This window comes from Nicotiana tabacum, chromosome 22, assembly GCF_000715075.1.
Source record: "Nicotiana tabacum cultivar K326 chromosome 22, ASM71507v2, whole genome shotgun sequence".
In the NCBI taxonomy this organism is placed as follows: Eukaryota; Viridiplantae; Streptophyta; class Magnoliopsida; order Solanales; family Solanaceae; genus Nicotiana; species Nicotiana tabacum.
Genome location: NC_134101.1, coordinates 40,928,891 through 40,945,368, shown reverse-complemented (window position 1 = coordinate 40,945,368; position 16,478 = coordinate 40,928,891).

The following is a 16,478-nucleotide window of genomic DNA, read 5'->3' as shown; positions in this document are numbered from 1 at the left end:
CTGACGTGCGGCGACGAGACTTAGAGTTCAGGATTCATGACTGGGTATTCTTAAAGGTATCAACTATGAAGGGCGTGATGAGGTTTGGCAAGAAAGGAAAGCTTAGCCCACGGTATATTGGGCCTTATAGGATCATTCGGAGAGTGGGCCAACTAGCTTATGAGTTAGAGTTGCCCTCAGAATTGGAGTCTATCCATCCGGTTTTTCACGTATCTATGCTACGGAAGTGCATTGGCGATCCTACCCGAGTAGTGCCCACGGATGATGTACAGATTACAGAGGACTTGTCATACGAGGAAATTCCAGTTGCCATCCTAGACCGACAAATCCGCAATCTACGAAATAAGGAGGTAGCTTCCGTAAAGGTTTTATGGAGGAGCAAGAATGTAGAAGAGATGACGTGGGAATCGGAGGAAGAAATGAAGTCTAAATACCCCCACCTATTTCAAACTGAAGATATGGTTCGAGATGGGACGCTAGAACATAGCTCTATGTAGGCTAGCAGGTCATCAGGTAAGCTTTTATTTTTCACTTTCAATATTTATGATTTACGGTCGGTGAGGCAAATTGCTGCTATTTATAAAGATTGGCCATGTGTGGCATGCATAGTATGTTTCTGGCTACGTGCAGGTTGGTTTTAACCTAGTGTACGAAGGATACTCTGGAAAAAGTTTCCAAAGTCTCCAAGAGTAAACATTCGAGGACGAATGTTCCCAAGGGGGAGTGATGTTACACCCTATATTTTCGTATGTAAAAATGCGTCGTAAGCAAACTAATGTAGGACAAAAAAATGAGATAATATTTAAAAGTATATAAAGCAAGTTAATCATGTTACCTCTGAGGTTACAAATATTGAAGATCATGAACAACAAGTACAAAGAGGGTTGGACAGTTCAAAAGCTAAAGCAATTGAAGAAAATAATGTTTCGTCGAAAGTCGACAAGTTGGGAATGTTATAACATATACCATTGGGGTGATACTAGGGTGCTTAACATGATAAGGAGATTATGTTATGATTTATATTAGTCGTATTACATCCGTGTGTTATGTTTTTAAGTCAAGCGAGTTGTGGAACAAAAGTCGATGAAAGTCATCACAAGTTACATTCATAAGTTTTACTGAAACTTTGGGTCAAATGTAACTGCGATTTTCTCCCAATATACTTAGATTTATGGGGTGTTCCACCAATCAAATTAAATATCTATGAGTCTATTTTCCAATGCATTAAACCTTTTGTCAATACGACATCGGAGTAGAGAGATATGTGCATTTTTGTGATACTGCGCAAGCTGCTAGGTGACAAGTAGGTGTGTCACCTACTTGCTTAAATGAAAGCCCAAAAATGGGCCATTTCGGGTCGTCCAAAGAGGCCTTTTAAGGGCCTATTTTCTTCATATATTAGACTTAAAATAGAGCATAATAACCAGACATAAGCTCTGCAAAGAATCCTCCCAAAAATTTCCCACAAACCCTAATTGATTTTCTCTCCCTTTCAAGTTCCAATTGGAGGTAAAACTTAGAGTTTGAAGAACCAAGATAGGAGCTGAGTTATCCAACAAATAAGGTGAGTTTACTGCTCTCTTTCATCCATTTTTTCTTCTGTAAATTCATGGTAAGTCGTTCTATACTTGTAAGAACTCACGGGATGGTGATCGGAAGCCGTGAGTTCGAGTTATTCACTTGTAGCGGACTGTTTTGTGGACTGTTTTGTGTTGCTGTTGGGCTGCGTGTTTTGTTACTATTTTGTGGAGTTTTGGAGGAGGAAGGGGGTTTATAAACACCATATAAATGTAGGGTGGTTGGCTGGTCGTTCGTCATAACATTTTCGGGTCGTTTGACACTACTACGGTGGTCGTTTTGTGTACGAAGAGATTGGGGTGTGTTGGGCTGTTTTGTAGTATTTGATGGTGTATATAGGGCTGGAAAATGATGTATATATGTTGTTATTGTTCTGTCCTTGTATTGTTGGTATTATCTTGAAGTTGGAGGAAGGGCATATTATAGGGGAGATGCTGCCCGTTTTAATACAAAATAGGTTTGTCGTTCGTTGTGCGATAGTTGTACCTTTCGTAACTTAACGATAGTATTATTATCATTCTTGTAGATTAAGGTGCGAAGAGGTGAGTTCAACTTGGTGATTGAAAAGATTGTGATAAGGTATGTTAAGGCTAAGCCTTCCTTCATTTTGGCATGATCTCGTAGCTACATGTGTTAGTAATGAGACAAAAAGAGAAGTTCATATTCATGAATTTATTCACACTATTCTAGTCTCATAAGTTACAATATTATTCCTTATCGAGACTCTATATTCAATTTTAGTATTGTCTTCTTCCAGTCAAGAGAGCAGCAAGCCTATATATACAGTATTACAGTATTTTCATTACCATCGAGCTATAATCGATGGGCAGGCCCCTATTGGGCAACCTCTGATCAGATGGAAAGTTATATACCGAGCCTACTGTGGCCGAGCGCCTATGAGCGAGCCCAGCATGGTCGAGATACATAGCCTAGTATGGCCGAGCGCCTATAAGCGAGCCTACTATGGCAGAGCGGTTATATATACCGAGCCTTATAAGGCCGTACAATTATTTTACTTACTATATTGAAGGAGTTGAGTCAGGTATCAGCAGGTAAGTATATCTCCAGATCATCTTTGACTCCTAGTTAATTTCAGTTATCATATTATCAGTTCAGTTTCAGATTTCAGTTATTTTATTGCCTTACATACTCGGTACATTATTTCGTACTGACGTCCCTTTTTTGGGGGCGCTGCATTTCATGCGTGCAGGTTCAGATAGACAGACGGGTAGACCTCCTCAGTAGGTGTTTCCCGAGTTCAGCCTGATCGTTAAGCTCCACGTCTTTCGGAGTTGCCAGGACTAGAGTTTTGTGTACATCTTATGTATATCTGTATATATGTTATGGGTAGGTCGGGGCCCTGTTCCGATCACAGTACATCTATCAGTAGAGGCTTGTAGGCATATCCTGTTGGTTAGTGCATTATGTTGGGTTTGTATAAATTGGTGGTTTGTCAGCTGTAGTAGCTATGACGGCCTTGTCGGCCTAGCTTTATATTGATATTTAGTTAGTGCTAGTTTCCATTCAGTTTTATATTTTGCTTCGCAAATTGTCTTGCAAGGTGGCCCCATGGCCAAAGTATGACATTATGTGTTCAGAGTCCCTTAGTCGTAATTTGGTACGCCAGGTTAGGTGAGGCACGGGGTGCTTGTCTCGCTCCTAGGTTCGGGGCGTGACAAGTTGGGTCGGTTTGTAATGATTGAATAGGCATGATTGTTGCAAGGATCAGTCCCTTTGGCGTGTGAAGTTATACATGTGGTTTGTGGTTGTACGTGCGGGCTTGACAGCTGACACAACTTGATTAACGTGGGAGGTATTTGATTCAAATGGCCTTGAGGTGTAAATGGATTCCGAAGGAGTCATGGCGGTTTAGATCACGACTTGAGATTTGTATTTCCTGCGGTTTGGGAATTTAGTTGCGTGCTGCATTGGCTCTTCTGAAATGAGCTAAGTGAAAGGTTTCTAGCCAATGAAGTGTTTATTCTACTGGTAGTTCAGGGGTTATGAAGAATTCGTGTATTCTCGCATAGCGGCATGATAGGTGTAGTGAGCGCCATGGGATTTAGAAAGTTGAGGATCAAGGTTGCGGTTCGGTGTTGACAAGAATGTTACGAGCTTGGATGAGCAGGGGAGAATTCAGATGTTCAAAGTAAGCTGGCATTTTCTTTAGTGTCACCTAAGAACGGCGTTCTGTGTAAGAGGCTTTGCGTATTGATTTGCGGATTTTAGATTTGCTTTACAGAATTTGAACGGTTAGTGGTATGGATGTGAGGACTTTTCTACCTAAGTGGAAGGTCATGGGAGCGTACCCCATGGGGAGATTTGTATAAGTATGGCATGTTAGTCACTTGATTGTTAAAGATAAAAAAGCAAGTATGAAGGTTATGTTAGTATCACAAATGCGAGAGTTTATGCTTGAGAGGTGTCCTTTCCTTGGGCTGCGGATTGTGTGAGTTTGTTTCGGGTTTGACGACCATTCTTATGTGTCATGAATAGGGCCATTATGGATTTTGGAAAGTTTATTGACCCAATATGATATGATCAGAATCGGTATGAGGTCGGTTGGTAGGTATAATGTAACTGTGTGCTCTACGTCAGGTCTTATGTGTACGTTCGCTATAACATTAAGGTCCCGTGTAGCTTATGGTGTTATGTGAGTTGGATGGCCCTCGAGATTCAGGTCACTATTGCACCTTAGTTATGCTTGGGTTTCATAGCGTATGGCACTATCTATCTCCCCGGGATTGGTATTATGCACTTGGCGTGCTTGTGGTCGATATTTGGGCATTTAGTAAGTATAAGCGTCACGACTTGATGTATGTTTTTTCTTCTTATTATTATGTGGCGATCGGGTGGCACGCTGCCACAGGTATATTGTCTAGATCGGGTGACACTCCGCCATGGGCATGTTATGTGAATCGGGTTGCACGTTGCAACAGTATCATGTCGGATCGGGTTGCACACCGCAACAACGAGATGTTGAGCATAGTTCCTTACACTTATTTTGTGTGCCTTTTTTTCATCCCTGAGGTAGGCTTATAGCATTTATTCGGCTGTTTTATTGGTTACGCGGGTTGGGTAGTTCTTTTTCCACAGTTCATTTATGTATCGCATTCGAGTTTGTAACTTGCTGGCGCACTATTGGCGTCATATGAGATTTTTGGCAGTATTTGAGATGGCTTATTGTCTGAGCAGCCTGCACTAGGTGAGGCGAGGTTATTGGACGTGGGATCAGTGAGATCAGAGTTATGAAGGGTATGTTAAAGAGAAATATTGTTATTCAATTCAGAACGATGTGATGGTTCTTGTCCGGAGGAGAGAGTACATGATTTATTGATTTGGCAAGTGGTTATGAGTTTCTACACGTCTATTTTGTCGTTGCAGTACTGCGAGAATTGGAACAGGGCTTATATGTGTTATAGGGTGTATTACGGGTATCAGATTTGTGAAATTGCAGCTATTTTGGTTGGATGATGTTATTATGTGCAACCGACTTATGTGGTGCATGGTGTGATTTCAGCACATGTGCATGATCATGTTTTGGTACAATGTGTGGTGATTGGTACAGTATTCGTATGTTAGAAGCAAGACTTGTAGGAAACATCGGAGGATGGAATTTGGTTCTAAAGCTTATTGACTGAATAAAAGGAAGGCTCTTCAGTCTGACTCGAGCTAATGTGTCTGACTGGGTTGTGGTGGCACGGGTAGGTGCACGAGGTGTTAAACAGCGATTTTGGACAACTCCGGAGCAGTCCTTAGCACGTTCGAGGACGAACTTATGTTTAAGTGAGGGAGAATGTAAAGACCCGACCGGTCGTTTTGAGATCTACCGCATCGTTCGGTGGTTTGAGTCCCTGAGTAGCTTCCATTCAGGTATTATGACTTGTGCGTGTGGTCGGAATTGAATTTCGGGAAATTCGGGAAGTTCAGGATTAATTTGGAAAGAAAATTCTAATTTCGGAAGCTTTAAGTTGTAAGAATTGACTAAGATTTGACTTTTGAGTAAACGACCTCGGAATCGAGATTTGAAGGTTCCAATATGTTCGTATGATGATTTCGGACTTGGGCGTATAGTCGGGTTGAGTATCGAATCACCCCGGGAGCATTTCGGCATTTATTTCTGAAAGTTAACATTATTAAAGTTTAAGAATCTCCTAAGTTTGGTTTGGGGTGGGCTTTGGTGTTATCGATGTCCGTTTGGGACTCCAAGCCTTGGAATAGGTTTGTATCATGATTTGTGATGTGTCCGCAAAGTTTGGTGTCATTCCGGAATGTTTTAATATGAATTAGATGCGTTCGACGAAGTTTAAAGGTTTGGAAGTTTTAAGAAGGGTTTTGATTGTTGATCCATAGTTTTGATGTTGTTTGGCTTGATTTGAGGCCTCAACTAAGTTTGTTATGTGTTTTATGACACGTTGGTATTATTGGTTAAGGTTCTGAGGGCCTCGGGTGGATACCAGATAGTCAACGGATCAATTTTTGGACTAAGGGAATGTTGGGATATCTGGTTGCTGTTGCGATTGCTTCTGCGGAAGCTGGGTTGAAGAACCGACATCACAGAAGGGAGGGTTGCGCCACAGAAGTGGCTAGGAGTTGAACTGGCTGAGGTTGAATTCCGCAGAAGTGGAACCCCACCTGCGGATGAAGCATCGCTGAAGCGAAGGCACAGAAGCGCTGGAGGGGCCGCAGATGCATATGTTGAGGTGCCTGAAGGGAGCCACAGAAGCGGACTCTGAGCCGCAGAAGCAGCTAATGTTCCGCATATGCGAGAGGTCACTGGGCAGTGTGTTCTTTTAAGAACGGGATTTGGCCCATTTTCACTTGGTTAGGGCGATTTTGGAGAGCTTTAAGGGGAGATTTTCATCAAGAAACACAAGGTAAGTGACTCCCACCTATTACAAGTTAAATACATGGTTTGTATATGGATTTAAACATGGAAATTTGTTGAAACTTGGGATTTTGGTAGAAAACCAAGAATTTGGAATAAGTTATATATTGTAGTTCGTGGTGTTATGGGTAAAGTTTATCTTCGAAAACTTTCAAAATTCGGGCAAGTGGGCCTGTCGGTTGTCCTTGTTGGCTTTTTTAGTGGAGTTGGGAATCATTATAAATTTCTAGATTATACGTATTGGGGTATATTTTGATTGGTTTGCACATTGTTTGACTAGTTTTGAAGAGACAGGCTTCGGGTTGAGGTGTTTAAGTGGATTTGGAGTCGGTTATGGGACTTCGGAGCGAGGTAAGTCTCATGTCTAACCTTGTGAGGGGGAAAACTACCCCTAAGTGATCTTTGTTTTGTTATGTGCAACTAGTTATGGGTGCTACGTACGCACGAGGTGGCGAGAGTCCGTACGTAGATAAAGCATGTTTATGTCTAGGTAGACTTAGGACCTTATCATGTAATATTTGAATTATTTGAACTCATTTTGTTGGCTTAATTAATTGAAGTTATAAATGAAGTTAATTTAGAAATAAATATATGTATACTAGTCCAAGCCTTACCACTATGAGTAGTGGGCGAGTTATTTGAGAAACAGTAAAGATTATATTCATTATGTGCTCATGTACGGTATTGTAAACACATGTCTCATAATTCGGTAACTTTCTTCCTTTTCTTGTGGAGCGGGTCGAACGTCATGGCAGTATATAGATACATCTATGGTTCACGCTGCATGACCCTCGGCAGTGTACACATAATTCTGGATCGGGCCGAACGACCTCGGCATAATTGTGCTATATATCGCTAGTAGTATGAATATTCACGAGCTAATCTTTCTACTGAGGACCGACATTTATATGGTATTACTTATTTATTTGATAATGACACTTTATATTTTCTGAGTTGTCAAGGTAGAATGCAAAATTTAGAAATTCTTGTTATAAAAGAAGTAATTGGAAGATTATGTAACTTACAGATTTACCCATCATTGTCGTATGCTTCATATCTACTCATGTTTTATTATATTGTTTTATTGGACCTTTAGTAAGTGTTGATGTTGACCCCTCGTCAATACTTCTCCGAGGTTAGGATTGATACTTACTGGGTACGCGTTGATTTACGTACTCATGCTGCACTTCTACACTAAATGTGCAGGATCTGACAGGTTCAGTTGATGATCACCTTGGCGCGTAAGCGCACCTGTTGAGGAGACTTTATGTCAGCTGCATTCCAGGCTATGCATCGCAGTCCATCGAGTCTTCATTTTACTCTTTATTTTATTCTATCTTAATACACTCGGGACAGATGTATTATTATTGTACTCCTTGGAAAATGCTCGTGCACTTGTGACATCGGGTTTTGGGGGTTCCTACTGGTTGTTTGTTATTGTAGTTCACGTAGTTATTATCTTTTTATCCTGTAAAATACATTTTATACTATTTAGGTAATGGAGATCATGATCTTGAAAGTAACAAAATGAGTAAATAAATGGATAAATCAACATTTGCTTGCCTGACGGTGGCGTTAGGCACCATCACGACCTATAGTGGATTTTGGGTTATGACAACTTGGTATCAGAGCATTAGGTTCACTTGGGTCTCACCAGTCATGAGCAAGTCCAGTAGAGTCTTGCAGATCAGTAGAAGACATATGTACTTATCTTCGAGAGGCTACAGGGCTGTTAGGAGCACTTCCCTTCTTGATTTTCTCATCGTGCGGTTTGATTCCATTAGGCCTTGTCCCTTTATTTCCTTCCTACTTAATCTTATGCGACGTGAAGTGCTTGTTGTCAATTGGACATCCAGGAGTTGTATTGGTACTGCAGACGTGGTGCAGGCCATTATCGTCATGTTCAGACAGGCTGTTGTTGTCGCCTTGCGGAAGGGTGTTATGTCGTTTTAGTTCAGTATCTGTACTTCCTATGATTTTGAGGCTATGCATGGATTGTTATGATGTTCATGCGTTGTTATCGCACAGTGTTGGTGTAATGGTAGGGTGTTGTCTATGTGTTGAGACAGTGACTGACTTGAAAGGAGGATTTTCAATGCATAATTTAGAGGTTCAACATTTAATTCCACCAAAAGAAGGGAAATTGGGCTATAGATGTTCATGCTTTGGTTGATTGAGTAACGAGACTTGATATTTTCGCACGTGGGGTAATTCTCATTTGTGATGTGGTATCGTCGTCCTTTTTGGATCGCATTAAGGATTCACAGGTGTTATGGTCTTCTTTAATTTTTGACTTCGGGGCAAGGTGTTGTGAAATGGTGCCTAAGACGCTGTTGTCAGAGATAGCAGTGTGTAGCGGTTCCGAATCAAATTGGTTATTCTAATGTTGATGGCTCGCTAAAGATGATCTTCCAGGAGGTTTAGAGTGGGTAGCAATTCATTAGTTCCGGTGCTACAAATATGGAGTTGGTATAAGGCAGCAGTTGGGCAGCAAAGTATGAGGGAGGACATGGCAGGAAGTGTCTCGCGGTAGTTGAATTACTAGCAGGTCAAGTATGAACAACAGAGGTCGAGGAGTTGCTTAAAGGAGATAGTTTAACCGAAGTAAGAGTGGCAGATTAACATATGGATCCTGTGGTAGGATAGCCGCGTGCCTTAAGAAATTGTAGAATGGTTTGGGAATCGTGATGGAAGGTGATTTGGTCTACGGATTTTATTTGGAATGATGGTTAATGTACGAAGAAAGATTGAATATGGCAGAAAGGAGGTTGCTTGAAATGAAGAGGCGTGTGAAGATTTGATTATCACTTCAGATGCAATATGACTTAATTTTGGAAGGTATTGTTGAACTTTCAGTTGATGTCAATGGGGAAGGAACATATCTATACGGCTGATGGGTGAGCATGGGCTGAGGAGAATTTACTGATTACGTGGTAGTTGTAGCCAGTGCAACATCGTTGGAAGATGTCGGTAAGGAATTCCACATGTGAGTGATCTCTTGTGAGCAAAATTAGCGGTTGTGTGATTTTGATGAAGTTTCTACGAAGAGTCCAACTTACTACCCAACAGAAGGTCAGGTGTACTATCGTGTCCGATAATTCAGAATGTTTCATGAAAAGGTTAACAAAAGAATTCGAGAAATTTGGCGGGTTAAGGGTGCGAGATCATGGTAACTGAGAAGGAGGATCCTCGTGGGTTCTCGGTTTATATAATGGTAGCTTAAAGCTAAATGGGGGAGCCCTACCATTTATGATTGGATCGCATGGTTGTCTTCTTGTGCGGTTGCAGTTTATCGATGCGTTGGTGGATTAATTATGACTAGGAAAAAGGAAATGTCAGGAGTAACTCGAACAAGGAACTCGATGAGTGTTTGCTATACTTCGCTTTATCGACTAAGGTGCAGCATTTAGGAAGACTCAGAGTTTATGCTTCTTATAGATGTATTGTACAAGGAAAATAATTCAGCCTCTTTGAGAGGGTGTTCATGTGCTAGCAGAGCGTTGAAGTTTTGTTATATTCGGGATCAACTCAGAGTGGGTGACTCTCAACAATGATTCTAGTGGGTTCAAGAATTAAAGTGCAGTGCCTAAGGATTTCGGGTCCGTTGTGTGGTTAAGGATCGAGTCTTCATAGTGGATAGAGAGCGGGACTTAGAATATTTTATGTTATCATCGGGTATAGAGTGCAGTATTAGAGGAAAGGGAGAAACAGTTTCGGATTCGCGAAAGGTCTTTCAGAATGGGTATACCAGTCGGAGATGCTATTGTGCGCATAAGGAGAGTATGGGATGGTCCAAGAGTATTGAGACAGTGTGGTCTCGTGATACGTGTCAGTCGGTATGAGTGCAGATTTGGTTCATTACGTTTGGGAATGGAGCTACAATTATTTCTAAGGCAAGTCGAGATTAAATTGAAAGAAGTTAGGTCAGTTTGTAATGATTGAATCAGCATGATTGTGGCAATGATCAGTCCCTTCAGCATGTGAAGTTATACATGTGGTTTGTGGTTGTACGCGCGGACTTGACAACCATTACAACCCGATTTATTTGTGAGGTATTTGATTCAAATGGCCTTGAGGTGTAAATGGATTTCGGAGGAGTCATGGAAGTTTAGATCACGACTTGAGGTTTGTATTTCTTGCGGTTTGGGAATTCATTTGCGTGTTGCATTGGCTCTTCTTGAATGAGCTAAGTGAAAGGTTTCTAGCCAATGAAGTGTTTATTCTACTGGTAGTTCAGGGGTTATGATGAATTTGTGTATTCCCACGTAGCGGCAAGATAGGTGCAGTGAGCACCATGGGAATTTGAAAGTTGAGGATCAAGGTTGTAGTTCGATGATGATAAGAATGTCACGAGCTCGAATGAGCAGGGGAGAATTCAGATGTTCAGAGTAAGCTAGCATTTTCTTTAGTGTCTCCTGAGAACGGCGTTCTATGTAAGAGGCTTTGTGTATTGATTTGCGGATTCTTGATTTGCTTTATAGAATTTGAACGGTTGGTGGTATGGATGTGCGGACTTTGATACCTAAGCGGAAGGTCGTGGGAGCGTACCCCACGTGGAGATTTGTATAAGTGTGGCATGTTAATCACTTGATTTTTAAAGATTAAAACCAAGTATGGAGTTTATGGTAGTATCGCAAATGCGAGAGTTTATGCCCGAGAGGTGTCCTATTCCTTGGACTGCGGACCGTGTGAGTTTGTTTTGGGTTTGACGATTGTTCTTATGTGTCACCAATAGGGCCATTATGGATCTTTGGAAGGTTATTGGCCTAGTATTGTATGATCAAAATCGGCGTGAGCTCCGTTGGTGGGTCTAATATGAGTGTGTGCTCTACGTCAGGTCGGATGTGTTCGTTCGTTATAGCATTTCTCGTGGAGGCATCGTCGAGCATGGGATGTTATTTCAGTCGTCAGCTATTCCTTGTAATCTCTATTGTTCCATGTGGGTTGTGAGACGACTTGATTATTCTCACACGTGTTGAGGTCCCGTGTAGATTGTTGTGTTATATGAGAAGGATGGCTCTCGAGATGCATGTCATCATTGCACCTTAGTTGTGCTTGGTTTTCGTAGCGTATGGCACTATCCGTCTCCCCTGGATTGGTGTTATGCACTTCGCGTGCTTGTAGTCGATATTTGGGCATTTGGTAAGTATATGTGTTACGCCTTGATGTGTGTGTTTTTCTTTTGGATGTTATGTGCGGATTGGGTGGCATGCCTCCGCGGGTATATTTCTGGATCTGGTGGCACGCCGCCACGGGCATGTTATGTGGATTGGGTTGTACGCCACAACAGTGTCATGTCGGATCGGGTTGCACGCCGCAACAACGAGATGTTGAGCATAGTTCCTTACATTTATTTTGTGTGACTTGTTTTCATCCCTGAGGTAGGTTCACAACATCTATTAGCTTGTTTTATTGGTTTCGCGAGCTAGGTAGTTCTTTTTCCTGAGTTCATTTTCCCTTATGTATCGCAATCGAGTTTGTAGCTTGCTGGCGCATTATTGGCATCATATGAAATGTTTGGTAGTATTTAAGATGGCTTATTGTCTGAAAAGCCTGCACTGGGTGAGACGAGGTTATTGGACTTGGGATCAGTGCGATCGTAGTTATGAAGGGTATGCTAAAGAGAAAATATCGCTATTCAGTTCAAAACTATGTAATGGTTCTTGTCCGGAGGAGAGATTCCATGATTTATTGATTCGGCAGGTGGTTATGCATTTTAACACATCTCTTTTGTTGTGGCAGTACTGCGAGAATTGGAACAGGGGTTATATGTGTTATATGGTGTTTTGCGAGTATCGGATTCGTGAAATTGAAGTTATTGTGGTTGGAGGATGTTATTATGGGAAACCGACTTATGTGGTGCATGGCGTAATTTCAGCACAGGTGCATGATCATGTTTTGGTACAATGTGTGGTGATTGGTACAATGTTTTATGTTAGAATCAGGACTTGTAGGGAAATTTGGAGGTTGGAATTTGGTTCTAAGGCGTATTGACTAAATAAAAGGGAGGATCTTCAGTCTGACTCGAGATAATATGTTCGACCGGGTTGTGGTGGCACGGGTAGATGCACGAGGTGTTAAACAGTGATTTTGGACAACTCCGGAGTTGTCCTTAGCACGTTCGAGGATGAACGTATGTTTAACTGGGGGAGAATGTAATGACCCGACATGTCGTTTTGAGCTCTAGAACGTCGTTCGACGGTTTGAGGCCTTGAGTAGCTTCACTTTAGGTATTATGATTCGTACGTGTGGTCAGAATTGAATTTCGGGAAGTTCGTGATAGATTTGGAAAGACAATTCTAATTTCGGAAGCTGTAAGTTGGAAGAATTGACTAAGGTTTGACTTTTCAGTAAACCGCCTCGGAATCAGGATTTGAAGGTTCCAATAAATTTGTATGATGATTTCAGACTTGGGTGTATGTTTGAGTTGAGTATCGGATCACCCAGGGAGCATTTCGGCATTATTTTGGAAAGTTAACATTATTAAAGTTTAAGAATCTCCTATGTTTGGTTTGGGGTGGTCTTTGGTGTTATCGATGTATGTTTGGGATTCCGAGCCTTGGAATATGTTCGTATCGTGATTTGTGACCTGTGCGCAAAGTTTGGCGTCCTTCCGGAATGTTTTGATATGAATAAGACACGTTCGTCGAAGTTTAAAAGTTTGGAAGTTTTAAGAAGGCTTTTGATCGTCGATCCATAGTTTTGATGTTGTTTGGTGTGATTTGAGGTCTCGACTAAGTTTGTAATGTATTTTGGGACGCGTTGGTATTAGTTTAGGTCCCTAGGACCTCAGGTGGATACCATATAGTTAACAGATCAAATGTTGGACTAAGGGAATGCTGGGATTTTCTGGTTGCTGGTGCGATCGTTTCTGCGGAAGCTAAGTCGTAGAAGCGACATCGCAAAAGCGAGGGTCACACTACAAAAGCGACTGGGAGTTGAACTGGATGAGGTCGTAGGTGCGAATAAATTCCTGCACCTGCGTGATCGCATATGCGTCCATTGGAGACCTTGCTAGGGGAGGCTGGGACCGCAGATGCAGTCGAATTCTGCAGAAGCGGAACCACACCTGTGGATGAAGCATCATAGAAGCGAAGGCACAGAAGCGCTAGAGGGGCCGCAGATGCAGATGTTGAGGTGCCTGAAGGGAGCCAAAGAAGCGGACTCTGAGCCGCAGAAGCAGCTAATGTTCCGCATATGCGAGAGGTCGTTGGCCAGTGTGTTCTTTTAAGAACGGGATTTGGCCCATTTTCTTCCATTTTCACTTGGTTGGGGCGATTTTGGAGAGCTTCAAGGGGAGATTTTCATCAAGCAACACAAGGTAAGTAACTCCCACATATTACACGTTAAATACATGGTTTGTATATGGATTTAAACATGGAAATTTGTAGAAACTTGGGATTCTGGTAGAAAACCTAGAATTTGGTATTTTTGGATTTTGACCACGAAGTTGGACATGAAATTTAGAATAAGTTATATATTTTAGTTCGTGGTGTTATGGGTAAAGTTTATCTTCGAACATTTTCAGAATCTAGGCAGGTGTGACCGAAGGTTGTCCTTGTTGGATTTTTGAGCGGAGTTGGGAATCATTATAAATTGCTAGATTATACGTATTGAGGTATATTTTGATTGGTTTGCCCGTTGTTTGACTTGTTTTGAAGAGACAAGCATCGGATTGAGGTGTTTGAATGGCTTTGGAACCGGTTATGGGACTTCGGAGTGAGGTAAGTCTCATGTCTAATCTTGTGAGGGGGAATACCACCCTTAGGTGATATATGTTTTGTTATGTGCAGCTAGTTGTGGGTGCTACGTACGCATGAGGTGGCGAGAGTCCGTACGTAGCTAAAGCATGTTTATGTCCGGGTAGACTTAGGAGCTTATCATGTCATATTTGAATTATTTGAACTCATTCTGCTGGCTTACTTAATTGAAGTTATAAATGAAATTTATTTAGAAATAAATATATGCGTACTAGGCCAAGCCTTAACACTTTGAGTGGTGGGCGAGTTATTTTAGAAACGGTAAAGATTATATTCATTTTGTGCTCATGTACGGTATTGTAAACATGTGTCTCGTAATTCAGTTACTTCCTTCCTTTTCTTATGGTGCGGGCCGAACGCCTCAGCATTATACAGATGCATCTATGGTTCACGCCGCACGACCCTTGGCAGTGTACACATTATTCTTGATCGGGCTGAACGACCTTGACTGAATTGTGCTTTATATCGCTAGTGTAACGACCCGACCGGTCATTTTTCTTTATAGATCCCTGTTCCCCTCAATAAGACTCATGTATGTGCTTTTACTGTTTAATGACAAGTGGGGATAGTTAGTTCGAGATTTGGAAGTGTTCGGGTTGAAATCGGAACACTTAGTTCCTTAATGTTGGCTAAAAAGGGTTACGTTTGACTTGAGTCAACGTTTTGAGTAAACGACCTCAGAACCGGGATTTGATGATTCCAATAGGTTCGTATGATGATTTTGGTCTTGGGCGTATATTCGGATCGGGTTTTAGATGACCCGGAAGCATTTCGGCGCTTAATATAGATAGTTGACACCTTGAAGGTCTTAAAGTTCTTTAAATTTGGTTTGGAGTAGATTTTGATGTTATCGAGGTCCGTTTTTGATTCCGAGCCTGGGAATAGTTCCTTATGGTGATTTAAGACTTGAACGCAAAATTTGGTGTCATTCTGAGTAGTTTAGGTATGATTCGGCGCATTCGGAGCAAGTTGGAAGAACTTTAAGTTCATAAGTTGAATTGATTTGGTTTGGGGTGTGATTCTTGCTTTTGGTGCTGTTTTCTGTGTTTCGAGGGTTCTAGCAAGTTCGTCTCATGATTACAGACTAGTTGGTATGTTTGGGCGAGGCCTCGGGGTTTCGGGTGCAATTCGGGCAATGCACGGATTGAACTTGGACTCAAAAAGGCTGCTGGTGCACCAGTTCTGGTGTGCCCGCACCTATGAGCATTTGGCCGCAGGTGCGAGCCCGTAGATACGTGCATTTGGCCGTAGAAGCGGCCTTGGAACATTTTATCAATGGTTCGCAGAAGCAAAGAGGTGTGCGCAGAAACAGCCTCGCTTCTGCGATGAAGGATTGCAGGTGCGCAAATGCCGCAGATGCGCTTCACTTCCGCAGAAGCGGGACCGCAGAAGTGGGATCCTGTCCATAGAAACAGCCAGCACTGGGCCTGGGGAATTCCGCAGAAGCAGACCAAGTCCCGCAGAAGCGGTACCGCAGGTGCGGCCCCGGGGACAGTAGGTGCGAAAGTTCTGCTTGGCAGAACCTTCATTTAACTCGGGACTCAACTATTTTTGAGTTCATTTATTACACACTTGGGCGATTTTGGAGCTTTAAAGAAGGGGATTACAACCTAGTTATGTAATGTAAGTAATTCCTACCCAATGTAAGTTTAATACATAGATTATGGGTATATTTTAACATGAAAAATTGTGAAAATTGTGAGTTTAGTTGAAAATTTTAGGTTTTGATAAAAATGGCATTTAACCACGAAAATGGTTGTGGAATTGAGTGAAAATTATAAATTTGAATTCGTCAGGTTATGGGTAACAACTTTCTTTGAAAATTTTCGGAATCCGGGCATGTGGGCCCGGGGATGAATTTTAGGAATCCTTCAATTTGGGGTTGGGTAATCACTAAAATAGTTAGAATATGAACTTTTGAACATGTATTGATTAATTTATATAACATTTGAATAGTTTTGGATTGTTTAGAATCGAGTTGAGGCTTTAGAGCGAAATTGTGACCGGAAAGTAAGCCTTGAGACGAGGTAAGTCTCTTTTCTAACCTTGTAAGAGGAAATGTTTCCCATAGGTGATTCAAATTAATAATTGCTTCTAATTGTGGGGGCTGCGTACACACGAGGTGACGAGAGATCATGCGTAGCTACTATTTATGCTTATGTACGGGTAGTTTAGGACCCAAATCATGAAGTACTTGAAATAATTGCACCCTACTTGTTGCTTTAAGTGCCTAAATTATATTAGAACTTGTT